This window comes from Miscanthus floridulus, chromosome 19 (genome assembly GCF_019320115.1).
Source record: "Miscanthus floridulus cultivar M001 chromosome 19, ASM1932011v1, whole genome shotgun sequence".
NCBI classification, from domain to species: Eukaryota; Viridiplantae; Streptophyta; class Magnoliopsida; order Poales; family Poaceae; genus Miscanthus; species Miscanthus floridulus.
The window spans coordinates 16893665-16908672 of NC_089598.1; the positions used below are offsets into that span (position 1 = coordinate 16893665).

The 15008-nt window shown below is 45.1% G+C and overlaps 1 pseudogene; it reads left to right on the plus strand.

The window, feature by feature from the left end:
• The first annotated feature begins 3639 nt into the window (after positions 1-3639).
• On the plus strand, positions 3640-5381 carry LOC136528325 (jasmonate-induced oxygenase 4-like; annotated as a pseudogene).
• Positions 5382-15008: the final 9627 nt, after the last annotated feature.

The window sequence follows — 15008 nt, forward strand, 5'->3', positions numbered from 1 at the left end:
AACAAACTGTACAAACATCACTGCCGCCAGTGAGTTATTAATATTAGGCATGTACCTATGTCAATGAAAGGATCAGTTGATGACTAGAGAACAATAAATAGTCTATTAAAAAAATCGACAAGGCACAATCACAACTAGACACAATAGTTAGCAACAAAAGTGAGCCCTATTAAGCACTACTTGCACCTTCTAAGCAAGCCAACAAGAGCAAGCCCTACACAAGTCTAGTAGCCAGACTACAACTAGCAAGCAACTAGAACAACCAACAAAGGCTAAGCTCAAGCACACTTTACACTCTAACACGGATCTAGTGAGGAAGATAAACTACAAGTTATCACTAGAAAATGCAAAAACTTGAATTAAGCAGCTACTCGATTACTCTAACAACTACACAAGCAAAGAGCAAGCGTAGAGTTCCAAACCATAAGGGAGAAAAGATAACACAAGATTTTTTTTTCTCCTGACGGTTGCTTGTCGGCAACCTATGTCCCCGTTGTGGTGTGTCTAAGGATCACCACTCCTCTACTAACTCAACAAGCCCTCAAGCTAGGCTCCGACGTGAGCGCTAGTGTATGAGACTATATTACAAGGTACACAACAACCATGAATCCACTAAAGCTGCTCTTCGCGATCTCCCGTAGGGACGAGCACAAGAATGCCTCATAAATCACCTTTGGAGAACCTCACAGTCTCCAATCGAGTGCTCCATGGAGTCATATTTCCTCCAAGCGTTTAGGCGGCGGCAACCACCAAAAGTAACAAAAACCCTGTAGCCATGACGATGAACTAGTGCCATTTGATGCAAACTCTCAATGTAAATGCACTAGATCCTCTTCGATCTCACCAAAATGCAATCTCAACTAAGCAAATGTGAGTGGAGTCCAAGAGAGGTGAAATGACTAACAAATCACCTATCTATAACCGCACACACAAAACTAGCCATTACTCACTTTCAAAATAGATTTCATGCTCACCGAAAAACTTTGGTGACCACCGGAGAAGACCACTAGAGGTTTCCCAAAGGCTAGTTCAACGACTAGATTTAAACACTCAAATAGTCATTGGTGTAGCCTATTGTCTGGTGCTCTTCATCCAGCAGTGTGGGACATTTTTGGTGCCCTCAGCACCGAGATTTTCAAAGAAAACACCCTCACTGAACCACTCTCTGATGAACTCTCTAGTGCTAGCACTAGAGTCTCCGGTGCGTTCCAGAGAGGTACACATTAGGTTCCAAACCCATCGAAAAACTCTGGTGACCCCCACCGGAGTATCCATCGGCCAGTTTGAAAAAAAATTCGAACCAATATAACAAAGTTACGTAAGTATGAGGTATAGGAAAATATTGCTTTACATCCAAGTCAAGATAGCAGTATTCATGCCGTTGTTCAATGTTGCGTTCTCGTTGTTGGCTCGGTGATCTCCTAGCAACCATCTCCCTTCTTCACCACACGCCTGTCTAGTACTTCCTCCATCCCAAATTATATGTCATTCCAACTTTCTTAGAGAGTCAAAGCATCTTAAATTTGACCAAATTTATATAATAAAATAATAACATTTATGATACCAAATAAGTATAGTTAGATTCTTCATTAATTATATTTTTGTAGTAATACCTATTTAATGTCATAAATCTTTGTAATTCTCTCTATAATTTTGGTCAAACTTAAGATGTTTGGACTCGTCGAGAAAGTTAGAATGACTTATAATTTAGAACGGAGAGAGTAGGGAATATGCTCACTGCAGTACGTCATCTTAATTTGTCATTGGAAGAATATTGTTATAGGTAGTTTTCTTGTTATTATTCGCTTGAAATATATACTAGATCGAACCCTTTGCCATTATCTAGTATGTTAAGGTAGAATTTGTTGGTAAGGCGAGGCCAGCTTTATATTACCAATCTAGCTGGTAAGGCGAGGCAAGCTTTATATTACCTAAAGTTTGACTTTTAAAGCCATAAACTCTGAAAATGGGCTAATAGTCTAATACAATGAGCTATCTAGTGTGTTAAAATAGAAACAAATCTTGTTATCTAGGGATAAACTTTATGCCTATAAAAAATTACTTTCTACGGCATGCATAAAGCATGGAAATGGATTGATAGTCTCATATAACAAGCTATCTAGTTTGTTAAGAAATGGATTGATCATTCATAAAAGAATCTATCTAGTTTGTTAGGCTAGAAACAAACTTTGCTACCTAGAGGCAGACTTTATTATTGCCTAAAGATCGACTTTCCAAGCCATAAACTGTGGAAATGGGCAGATAGTTTCATAGAACAAGCCATCTAGTTTGTTACGCTAGAAATAAACTTCGTCATCTAAAGATGCTTTATGTGCTGAAGATAGATTTGTTAGCAAGAAGAGAACTTGTCCTTTTATTGTTATCACAAAAGCTAGCCAAAGATAAACTTCATTATTATTTAGAGATAAAATTCGTTAGCTGCAGATAGAAATTTATCAATACTAGCAAATATGCACGTGTGTTGCAACAAGGAAAAAACTTAGGATGCCAACAAGTCTAGTATAAACATAGCCTAAAACTTATTTTTTTTACAGGAATTACATCAATATTGCAAAAATATTAATTGACATATATTTATATTTTCTGTTGTCAACACATGAGCGCTAGTGTAAGTAGGATTTAAGTCATCATACAACATAGCCAATTCAACCCTCCTTCCCTCTCTTGGGCACTCCCATGGGATCCTTTTAGTAAAAGTGATGGACGTCAATTTCCATGAATCACTATTGAGTACAAAATGTGACAGACAACCTTTGATAAATCATTAGTAACACGTCCAGGATGACAGACAAAACGCCCATAACTATTGCATGTTATTATTACCCATCACTATTAAACTATTTTCCCATACTGGTACTAAACAAATTGAACCGAAACTCGGTATGAAACATTTTGGATAACAGATTCCCCAAGGGGTTGTGCACACTGATAAAACCTGATATGCACACAGATATATATTAAAGACGGCTCAATCAAACAAAGCACACAAAAAAAAGCAACTTTTAGTGCCAAGAAATAGATAGATAGATTTTGGAGCAAACTATCTGTTAACAACTGAAAAATACAAAGTCTTCTGCAAAAATGATAAAAATATATAAGAGTGTCTTTCTTGCTAACAAAGTTTATCTTTATTAGCAAAGGAGAAACTTAAGCATATCTCTGGGTAACAAACTTTGTTTCTAGCCTAACAAACTAGATAGTGTCAACAACAGATAGCTTGTGGTTTATCACTAGCATTTCTAGGATTTATGGCTTTGAGAAGTCGATTCTATCTCTATATAACAAAGTCTGTCCGTAGCCTAATCACTTTACTAGAAAAATAGAAACTCTTTTGCAAAAATAATAAAATATACAAAGTAAAATATACAAGGTGCATTTCTTTCTAACAAAGTCTATCTTTATTAGCAAAGGAGAAATTGAAGCACATCTCTAGGTAACAAACTTTGTTTCTAGCCTAACAAACTAGATAGTGTCAGCAACAGATAGCTTGTGGTTTATCACTAGCGTTTCTAGGATTTATGGCTTTGGAAACTCGATCTCTATCTCTATGTAACAAAGTATGTCTGTAGCCTAATCACTTTTCCTACTGAAAGTACGTTGGCCAGAAACACTACAAATATGCTCAGAGAGCTGCTCCTCAATCCTCATCTTCGTGTGCGGTAGCAGCAATAAACAAGAACCGATGGCTGGTGAATCATGGAAGGTGCCGACTCCAGTGAAAGACCTGGCCGCCCTCGTGGAAGAGCCACCGAGCCGGTTCGTGCAGCAGGAGGAGGACCGCCCTGGCAGCCTGATGATCGCGGCTGACATGCCGGATCCCCTCCCTATCGTCGACCTCAACAAGTTGTCGACCGCCGACGAGACCGCCAAGCTCCGCTCAGTGCTACAGACCTGGGGGCTTTTCCTGGTGAGATCGATTCCCTGCTTCTTCCTCTTCTTCTTCTTCTTCTTCTCTCAGTAGTCAGTTCCCATGCATCATCGTACGAACCTTGCTCCATCGCTGCCTCCTAGTCCTCATGCATGCAATGGCTATCTCTGTGACATGCCATGCAGGTTACCAACCATGGCATAGATGCTTCTCTAGTGGAGGATCTGATGAAGGCGTCACGAGAGTTTTTCAACCAGCCGCTCGAGGAGAGGCAGAAATACAGCAACCTGAGGGAAGGCACGCGCTTCCAGCTCGAAGGGTACGGCAGTGATCCAGTGATAGCGCAGGATCATATCCTTGACTGGAGCGATCGTCTGCAGCTAAAGGTGGAGCCTGAAGACGAAAGAAACCTTGCCCAATGGCCCAAACATCCTGAATCCTTCAGGTCACCTACTCTCCTTTTCAGTTTTAGCCTTTCTGGAACTGGAATAATGGAAATATTTTTTCCTAAATCATTTTTTGCGCATATTTTTTCCTGAATCATTTAATATACCAAACAGTTTATTGTGAAATTCCTGCACTCAAAACAATTCCTCCTCACTTTTCAGCCTTTTTTGTACAAGTTTTCAAAGAAAAATAAATGAAAAAATGCACCTATGTGTCTTGTATAGTATACTCCAAGAAATAAAAAATTGTACTTGTCAGCTTGCTACTACTGACATTAGCAAGCCAAAATGGCCTTTGCCTGAACTGTTCTAGGACCTTTTTGCAGGGATCTTCTACAAGAGTACGCAACAAAAACCAAGACTGTTATGGAAAAAATCTTGTGAGCTATGGCCAAGATCTTGGAGCTTGATGAAGAAGATTTCATCAACCAGATTGGTGGTCGTCCTCAAGCTTATGCCAGATTCAACTACTATCCTCCTTGTCCAAGGCCAGAGCTCGTCTTGGGTATCAAGGCTCATTCAGACGGCCCTCTTCTCGCGGTTCTTCTGGTCGATCGTGAGGTCGGTGGACTGCAGGTTCAGAGAGAGAACAAGTGGTTCAATGTTCCATCCATTCCTCACACTCTGGTGATTAACTTGGGAGACTCCTTAGAGGTAGGCAACTGGCAATCCAAGCTATTGCATTGTGTGTCCTGAATCTCTGTGGTTATTAAATTTCCAAAAATAAATGAATAATTGGAACTGATGTATATCCAACTTCCTGAATCCTTCATGCTAAACTTGACTACAAAATTTTGTTACAGATAATGAACAATGGGATATTCAAAAGCCCAGTGCACAGGGTTGTGACGAATGCAGAGAAGGAAAGGATCTCACTGGCCATGCTCTATGCTGTGGAACGTGACAATGTGCTTGAGCCGGCGGCCGGTTTACTGGATGAGAAGCGACCGGCAAGGTACAAGAGGATTACAGAGGCGGGCTTCTTGGAGGAGGCCAAAGAACACTTTTCTAAAGGAATGAGACTGATTGAGACTTTGAAGATCTAAACCTTATATGTTTGCTTTAAACAATGTTCGTGATCAGTGAGTGCGTGCCTCTGCGGAGAATAAAAAACTTCGTTCTTTGTACTTTTGTACTTCTGACCACAAACTTTGGCGTTAGCTATCGCCCCTGTTGCAATAAACCTATATATTGTGTTACATGAGTTATATGGAGTACTTGTCAAATTTCCATAATGAAACTATGCTTGGAAAACATGCAGGCCCTAGCATTTTTATCTCATTAGGGGAAATAGTCTAAATCCGCAAAAATGTCACAAAAAGATTAACTTGAGTGGCTATGGTTGCCGTCCTAACCAGCAACTTCCCTCTATTCCTCTTCATGAGTCCTTGAGAATTCTGGTTTTTCCTCTTGTCAAAGGCAAAAATATCATTCAATGGCCAGGGCCAAGCCACGACCAGCTCCTCCCCACGTCCCAAAACCACGACCTAAGGCTAGCTCCCGGGCCTCGCATACTGACGAGGATCAGCGATCCCTTCAAGGGAGATCGATAGAGCCGGCGGCTAAGGTCACGCAACAGCACCTTCCTCACGAAGCAGCGCTGGATCTCGCAAAACGCGATAGCAATCTGACCACGCGTGGTCAAGGCCACTCAGGCCCGAAAAGGTCGGTGCCCAGCATAATGAAGACCACCTGGACAGACCCGAGATCACGATCATGACCCGACGAAAGTTGTCAGACCAAAACACTCGAGAGGAGAGGCCCAAGGTAGCAAGACGACCTCGTTGCCCCGCGCGAAGAGAGGTCAATGACTCGCTCGAAACCTACACCCTTGGGCCCACAAACCCAATCTCGACCAAACGGTTCGGGACTCAACAAAACCTCGTGAGAGGTTGCGAGACCCTGAAAAGAGAATTCCTTAAAGCTTTCATTCGAATATCACGATTACAAAGCAAATGCAGTCAAGCTGCGTACAAGGAAAGTCCAAGTACCCAACCAACCACGACCAAGGTGCTCAAGCGGAAAGGCCCAAGGTCGTCAGACGACCTCATCACCCCGTGTAACGAGAGGTCGATGACCCGCTCAAGAGACCTTGATTTTGGACTAATGAACCCAAACTCGGCCAAACGACCCGGGGGCTCATCACGGTTTCGCAAGAGGCCGCAAAAACTCCAAAAGGAGAATTCCTTGAGCTTTTATTCATGATTCATGATTATAAAGCGAAGTCCGCACACAAGGAATAAAAAACTGATACCACCCCAGTGGTGGTATCACTGAAAAGCCTCCGGGGAGCACGCTGCAGGGAAAAGCAAGACGAAGCAACTAACGACTCGCAAGCCTTCCTGTAGCGTCGCAATCCCCGAGGAACAGAGCGCGGGGAGGAAGAAAGTGGCAGAACTGCCTAGCTCCAACAAGCACCTTGGCAACCACTTCGGTGCTAAGAAGGAACAAAAGGGAGGCCAAAGTGCAGCCATGTCACAAAGGCTGCACGGCCCCCTACACGGTAGCCAGGCCATCATGTCCTTCCCCGCTCGCAAGACTCCTTCTAGCACCAGCTGTTGGAAGGGGTAGCGCCGGCTTTCGGCCACCGCAGGCCACCCCTAGAGGGACGCATGCTAGAAACCTCATTGTCCCCATTGGAGGTCTATCTCTCTCCCTCTCCCTCGCTTAGCCTTTCAAAAAGGTCTAAGACCAAGTTTGTAGAAGTAGCTACGAGTGGTTCAAACGAAGGGAAGCCCCCCCTATTTATAGGCCTAAGCGCGGACTAAGCAGCCGAAGACCCCCACGCCACGTGGCAAACCACGGGAGGTCACAGCCAATGTCAGATGCCCGCGTGAGTTCAGGGAAATCAAGATCCTCCCAAAGGTAGAGCCGGTACAGCATCGATGAGACCACACGGCCTCGCCTGGATCACGTGCCCCAATACGCAGCACACTGACACGGCCGGGCTCAGCAGTCACGTACCGCACCATCAGGGCGACCTGGCAGGACGAGACGTAACTGCCACCTACCGCATTGAACGCGCTAGCCCGCAAGGGGTCAAGCGACGAAGCTTGGACAACCACGACTACGAACCCACACTCAACACACGTGAATATCAGTGATTTCACGATCACTTCATGATCACAAAAACGCTCAGGGGCTACTGTCGGGGTTATGATACCTCGGGTATCTCAAGACACTGATTAGTCAGCCACTAAGGCGGCTCACGGTATGCCAGCTAGTATAAGCCCAAACGACAGAGGCCCAACCAAGCTATGCGGACATGGGCCAAACACTAAGGCCGGGGTTGACCACGACCTCTCCCCTTGGCCTTCGCCGCGCGTTGCACAACTCCTCACGAGCTCTCCTCCGTCTCGACCTCTAGGAGGAACGGGGAGAGATCGAGCCATGCCAAGCACGCCTACTCTAACAAGAGCAGGCACGCCATACTGACCCCGCAAGGACCGAGGGGACAGCAGCTGTAACACCCCGGTGTTATGCCTGCATTTAGGCACTGCAAATCATACATATCATGCATCATCAAGCATCCTAATCATACATGCCTAATCATGTAAATAACAATTGAAACACTGCTTCGAAACATTTAAAACATTTGTGAAACCTGAATGTTACATACACCTATTTAAGAGTTATTTTGCCCTGATTATGTTGCTAGGCTAGTAAAACATGTTTGGTTATCATGGTAAATCATCTAGAAATGTTTAGTTCAATTTTTGGAGCAAGGTTTGTATTCAAATTAATTCAAAATTTTGCTTCAAAAATAATTTCCCAAAAATTAGAGTTTTGAGTTAAACATCGACTTTGATTTTATAATTCAAAATCTAGAAAGAATTTGGCTTTGGTCATAAAAGCAAAGTTGTAGAGAATTAAATTCTAATCAACTTTCATTTTTGGTACATTTTCAAAAGTTGTCATTTTCTTGCTCAAAATGATATTTGAAAGCTGGCATTTAAAATTTTCTTGAAAATATAAATGGAAAAAGGGCTTTTCTTATTCGCGGGCCGCCGCCTCGTTTCCGGCCCACGGCTGAAGCCGGCCTGGCCTGCAGCCGCAAGCCTCCCGCGCCAGCGTCGTGCGCCTCGCTAGCCCAGCCCAGCCCAGCGCCGCGCCTGGCCTGCCTCCACACTCGCCCGCCCGCTGACGCGCCGCGTCGCGTCCCGACCGTGGCAGAGCTCGCCCGCCGCGTGGCGGCCATGTGCCGTCGACGCCGCCGCGCGTCGCAGCCGGCCTGCGCCCGCGCCCACGCGCCCGCCTACTTCTACTAGAGCCGGTGCGCTCACTTGCTCTATCCTGCGCTGCCTCTCCTCTCCACAAGCACCGAGCGCTCTCACTCTCCCCTTCGCCGCGCCACCGCACCCGCCGGCAAAATCCGCCGCGTCTCCTCCACCTTGGCCAGCGATCGTGCGCTCGCAGTTCCGCCTCGCTCTCCGCCACATCATGCTCGCGCCTGTGCCGACTGCTGAGCCCAGGTAGCGCCGTCTCGCGCCTCGCCACCGTCGGCCATGGCGCCGCCGTGCTCGGCCGCCATGGAAGGCACCTTCCTCCTCTTCTCCACCCTGCCTAGCTACCTTCCCACCTTCGCCATCTTCTCGCGAACCGCATGCGCCCGCTAGCTCGCCCTGTCACGGCCGAAAATGGCCGCCGGCCTCGTAGCCGAGCCGCGCCGCCGTGGCGTCACAGCGCCGGCGTGGCCTCCGCCTCAACCGAAGCTGGGCCAATGAGGCCATGGGCCGACGCCATGCCGGGCCGCCTCACCCTTCCCTTCGCTCGGGCCGCGCAGGCCAAATGTGGCAGTGGGCCGATTGATTCCCGCGGGCTGGCCCAGTAGCGATAGGATGAATTGTTTTCAATTTTTCTTTATTATTTGAAAATAGAAATGGTTTGGAAAATATTTGGGTACTCAAATTTGCTCCAAAACTGTTGAAATAAATTTTTCTAGGTTCCTTATCATCAGATCTACCTGGGAAAATTATTGCATGTCATTTTTGAGTTACTTTTCTGTAGAATTTTATTTAATCATGTATATTGCTGATAACTTGAAAATATGTAGAAAAATCTATAGGCTTCAGAAAAATATGATTCCAAGTTTGTTAATCTTCTTATGTAATGTACTTCCTAGGAAAAATATGTTTCATGCATGTGCTGTGGGAACATTTTTAGGTGTAGTTCAAGTACCTTTAATGGCTGATTTTTGTTATTTTAGCTAGGGAGCAAACTTTGTATAAAACATGCATGTGATAATTTTTATACAGTCATTGTATGCTATGAAGAACCTAGGAAAAATACTAACTCTATTGTTTGACACTTTTCACAGTTCAAAGTATTTTTATGTTCATAATCATGCCATAGCTTGTTATTTTTGTGTAGGCTAATCCACTCATTCAAATACCATGAAAATCTGATAATAGACTACTTAGGGTAGTACTATGCTGTAGTAAATTTTTAAGATTTTTCTAAGCAAGGAAAATAGGGGTTGCTATTCAAACCGATATTAATTAGGGTTTAATTAAGTGTTGCTTTTTGTGGGATTAAGAAATTAGTAAAGCTTTGGTGTATCTTTGAAGCATTTAATAAGATGTGTTGACTTAACATATTAGTAGTAGAAGAGAATGCAGTAGATGACATGTGCTTGTAGTATATTTTCTTGGATGATGTTGACTACCTTGCATTCAAACATATCCATTGTATTCATCTCATTCGATGCACCGATTGCATAAGCACTTACGCACATTGCATCATACAGGATCGCAAACCAAGAACCTAGTCGTCATACCCGAGGAGTCCGAGGAGCAGCTCGAGGTGCAGCCGCAGGAAGTGCCCGAAGCCGACGAGGAGGACGTTGAGGAACTTCCGGAGTGCCCCGATCACCGCCCGAGCTCCTTCGAGAGAGGCAAGCCCCGGAGCATTTTCTCCCGGTTTGCGATTATTAATTCAATGCTTTACTTTAATTGATGCATTACGTTCAGGAGTTGTTTGCAACCATTGCCGCATTATACCTTGTCTACCTTTGTTATACTATATCCTTGTTACCCTGGTATCCGCAGTCGAGTCAATGCTTAGCTGGCTTAGACCGGTAGAAGTCGGGTGATTTCCTGTCACCTACGAGCTATAGGTGGTTACCTGAATCTACTTGGATGACTATGAAGTCATGGTATAACTAAGTGTTAAATGAAGTTGAGACCGGATAGAGACTTGCAGAGTTTTAGACTGTAGTGCTTTCCGTCTGTGTCGATTAAGGACCGACCGTTGTTGGGCCTCGAGTCATGTTGAACGCATGCCTTACATTTAGCTGGCCGGATAAAGTACCTTCCGACCGCGAAGCTAGGAGATTATTCGGGCCGAGTAGATTGCCCGCAACGCACTGTGCTGGAGCAGGTGTGGTAGGACACAGGGGCGAGATGATAAGACCAAAGTGCAGTCGGTCGGCCCCTGGGTACATGTGGTTCCTGGCAAACTCGAGATTCCTGGATAGTTGATTCGGTGATCAATATCTTACTTTAGCGGGTGAGTGAGGTTTGTGTAAGGAATAAATCACCAGCTGGTTAGGAATCGATTCGAATCACCATCGCTCCTGGACAGTGAGCACTTGACTTGAGTTACTTCATCGTAGTAAATTTTATGGAACACTTGGACAGTTATAGTGAATATGACAGTATGGAAGTTGTTTAATGATCATTGGTTATTATTATCTGCTTAATCACATGTTTGCTCTAGTATAGGTGCAAATCTAGTCGACAGGTTAATAACAATTAACTTGACAATAATGCTTTAAAAAGGGTCATGAAATGCTAAAAATGCTTCTTTTTGCAAATGAGTCAGCTACCCTACTATAAAGCCCTTCATAATCCTTGGTGTCACTTATTTTCGGTTATGTCGAGTAAGTCTAGCTGAGTACCTTCTCGTACTCAGGGTTTTATTCCCACTTGTTGCAGATGGGCATATGTATTACGGCTACTGTATCAACTGCCTTTATCCTGCGATGGTGATGCTTAGGACCATGGGCATGGTCATTCCTTACGTCTCGTCTGATGCTTTTGTTGGAGATGATCATTCGCTGGCACTATATTTGAACTCCGCGTGAGTGGGTGTGTGGTTTGAACAAATGACTTCCGCTACTTTTATTCGAACTGGTTTTGTAATAACTATGTTTTAACTCTGATGTATCTGAGATTGCAAACTTTTATGTAATATATGATGGTGACCGCTAAACTTATTACGATCTTGGCTGGAATGGATGTTGGTTTGAAATTCTTCGTGATTTCACGGACTACCGGGTTATACGGGCTTAAGTTTGCTAAATCGTCTGCTCTAGCGGATGATTTTCTTACTTAATTTCATATAATTGGTCGGTTCTGTTACAGCTGGTATCAGAGCATGGTTTAGCGTGTTACTGTTCACAAGTGTATTTAAAACAAAAAGGCATTTGAAAAACGTGATTTCCAAACTATAAAGTGTGCCAGTGGTCATATCCTTTATGCCTAGTTAAGGACTTTAGGTGGCTTAATTAATTACTGACTTGGGGTTCTTGCATCATATTTCTCTTTTGTCGCTCATACGGCGTGCTATTGTATGAGTGCCACTTGTTTGAGTGGTAGTGTATGGATCAATTGCCTCTACGCCTCGGTAAGTGTGAGTTGTGAGAGCATGATCGGATACACCGCCGATCTAGGGTGAATTCTTATATGATGCTGGAGTAATTACATGTTCTACGCATGTTTTACAAAGGTATCTCATGTATGGGTCTTCCGTCTGTTGAGGCGATGCCGTCAATAGGACGATGGTTCGGGTAGTTACTACCGTTGTACACGTATCTAGGGATTCGTGTAGAACGTGTAGATAAAATTTACTGCTTTTATGCATTCATTGGGAATTGGGCTGAAATGAATCTTCTGTAGGTATGTAACAACGCTATCGTATAGAACGTATTAGTTATGTATTTGAGAGATCGTTAGTATGCCACCGAATTCGTCGTTAGAAATTATTCATTTCATAAGTTTGTGAGAACGTACGGCACGTACATACATCATATTACTTGTGCATTTCATCCATGTCATGCATTCCGCCCCTTATAAATTGATTATCTCCTTTTGATAAAAGTTGTATCACCAAAAATATGTTTTCCCTGGGGTAATAAAAGAATTTTTGCTATAGATGGCCCGCACGAAGCAGACCGCCCGTAAGTCCACCGGAGGTAGAGCACCTCGACGTCCATTGGCCCTAAGGGAGCACCGCACCACGGACACCTTCTTGAGCGAGTTTGGCATGCCGACTTTGCTTTGGAGAGTGCTCCATGATGTGGGGTACCTAGAGGGTCAAGAACCGGTGTACTCTTGGAATGAGAGCCAGTTAGCAGAGGATGGACTTGCAGTGGTGGAGATCACGGTTCCTGCTCTCGGTGATGCTCCAGATTGGGATGGTTGGCACTTAGAGTTTGAGGGTCGCACTCCAGCTAAGGGTGCAGAGGGAGCAGCCTTCCGTGTCATCAGGGATATTATGAGCAGATTTCCCAGTGAGCTTGCAGCAGCTCTAGCTGGCACTTTTCCTAGGGATGATCCTCGTGATGCCATTTGGGTTCAGCCTCAGGGAAGTGCATTGGTCAGAGGTCCAGCTGAGGGATAGGCTAGCGACAACCAGGCAATGAGTGCTATGTTCACCGCCATCAGAGCGTATGAGGGTCTCGAGAGTACCTACTAGACTTTGACTGGCTTGCGTGGTCAGGATAAGCTCAAGGGGAGAAAGCAGAAGAAGAGACAGGCATGTGCTATAGCTAGCTTGTAGGAGCAGTTGGCTGATATGAACTTACAGCGGGACCAGGCGGTTGAGAGAGGTGATAGAGCTATGCAGCAGGTGCATACGTTGACTCAAGCCAACAACAATGCAGACCGTATGATAGGACAGTTGGTTCAGGAAAGGAATGAAGCCTGGGACGAGAAGGACCTTCTGCTGCAGAGGGTCGATGAGCTAGAGGAATACAACGGCAACCTGCATGAGGAGTTTCACGCGCTCTATAATGGGGTTGGCCCATATGCTCCACCAGACGTCGCTGGCATGGACATCGACGACGACAACGAGGACGAGCCCGTAGTTTCACCTGGGGGCGATGGTGACGTCTCCGATCCTGACGATGGCCCCGAGGAGTAGGCTAGTTGCCTTGCGCTAGTATCTAGGTCCTGTCGCGATGACCTTTCTTTTGTTGGCATGTAACCTATTGTATGTTGCTTCGAACGTATGAGACTTGGCATGTGGTTGGAACTTGGTTTCGAATGCGATATCTGAACGCATAAAAGTCCAGTGTATGTATGCTGGCAATTTGGTTGTATGGTTGCGATATTTGCCGTTGAAGTAATTTGATTAAGTGATGTTGTTTTAATTGGGATGCGATTGTTGTGCCTCTGTTTTATTGTATGAATTTATTCTCTCTAGTAAATTCAGTACGGCATAATTTTTTCTTCACTCGCAATTATTACAGCTTCACTCAATCATTACTTGTTGCTGAAATATATAGATGACAAACACTCGCCGAACCACGTATGAGGCCGCTGAGACCGGTGCTAACGGTGCGGGGACCGGTGGTGGTGGTGGTGGTGGAAACCACGACAACAACAATGAGCCTCCCCATGAACCGCATTTGCCACCTCCTCCCCCGTTTACCCCCGAGATGTTCCTCGCACAGTTGCTCGGGAGTCAGCGCAACGTGGAACAATCCTAGAAGAACATGGAGGATTTTCTGCGCACCATCACCAACAACGTTCAACGTGGTAACAATCAAGGTGGTGGCATGGGAGTGAACCAATATAGCAGCTTCAAAGATTTCATGGACACCAGGCCACCAGTATTCAAGGAAGCAACAGAGCCACTCGATGCTAAGGAATGGATCAACACGATGGAAGATAAATTCCGTGTGTTGAGGATGACTGAGGTGTTAAAAACGGAGTATGCTGCACTTCAGTTGCAAGGACCAGCGGGAATGTGGTGGAAGCACCATCGCACCACCTTCCCTCCAAATGCTCAGATTTCATGGAGAGAGTTTGTTGAGGCCTTCCATGGAGTTTATATTCCACCCGGGCTGACCGAGATGAAGTTGGGAGAATTCTTGGCGTTAAATCAGGGCACCAAGATAGTGACGTAATATCTGCATGCCTTCAACAACTTGTGTCGCTATGCTCCCGACATGGTTGACACAGATGCTAAGAGGATAGCCAGTTTCAAGAGGGGACTCAATCCAAAAATGATGAAGCATGTTGGTACCAACAACCGTGTCAGATTCAATGACTTCATCAGCGACTGTCTGAAGCAGGAGAAGAATAACAACGCCAGCACCGCAGCCAAGACACACAAGAGAGCCCTTGAAGGTGGTCCGTCCCAAGCTAGAGCACCTATGGGAGGTCGTCCTCCATATCGCCCATTGGCACCTGGCGCTAGGTTCAGGCCCCCTCAGCAAAGAAGTCAGAATTTCCGTGGACCCCAGAAGCCTTACAAGATGGCAGTACAGCCCAACAAAGCAGCCGCAACTACGGTACAAGGTAGTTCCAAGGGAACTGTGGGATCTGCCAGGACAGTGAGGGGACCCTGCTATAACTGTGATCAACCCGGCCATTTCTCGAGGTTTTGTCCGTACCCGCCCAAGAAGAAGCAGCAGACTTATAATGCTAGAGTGCATAGTACGACTG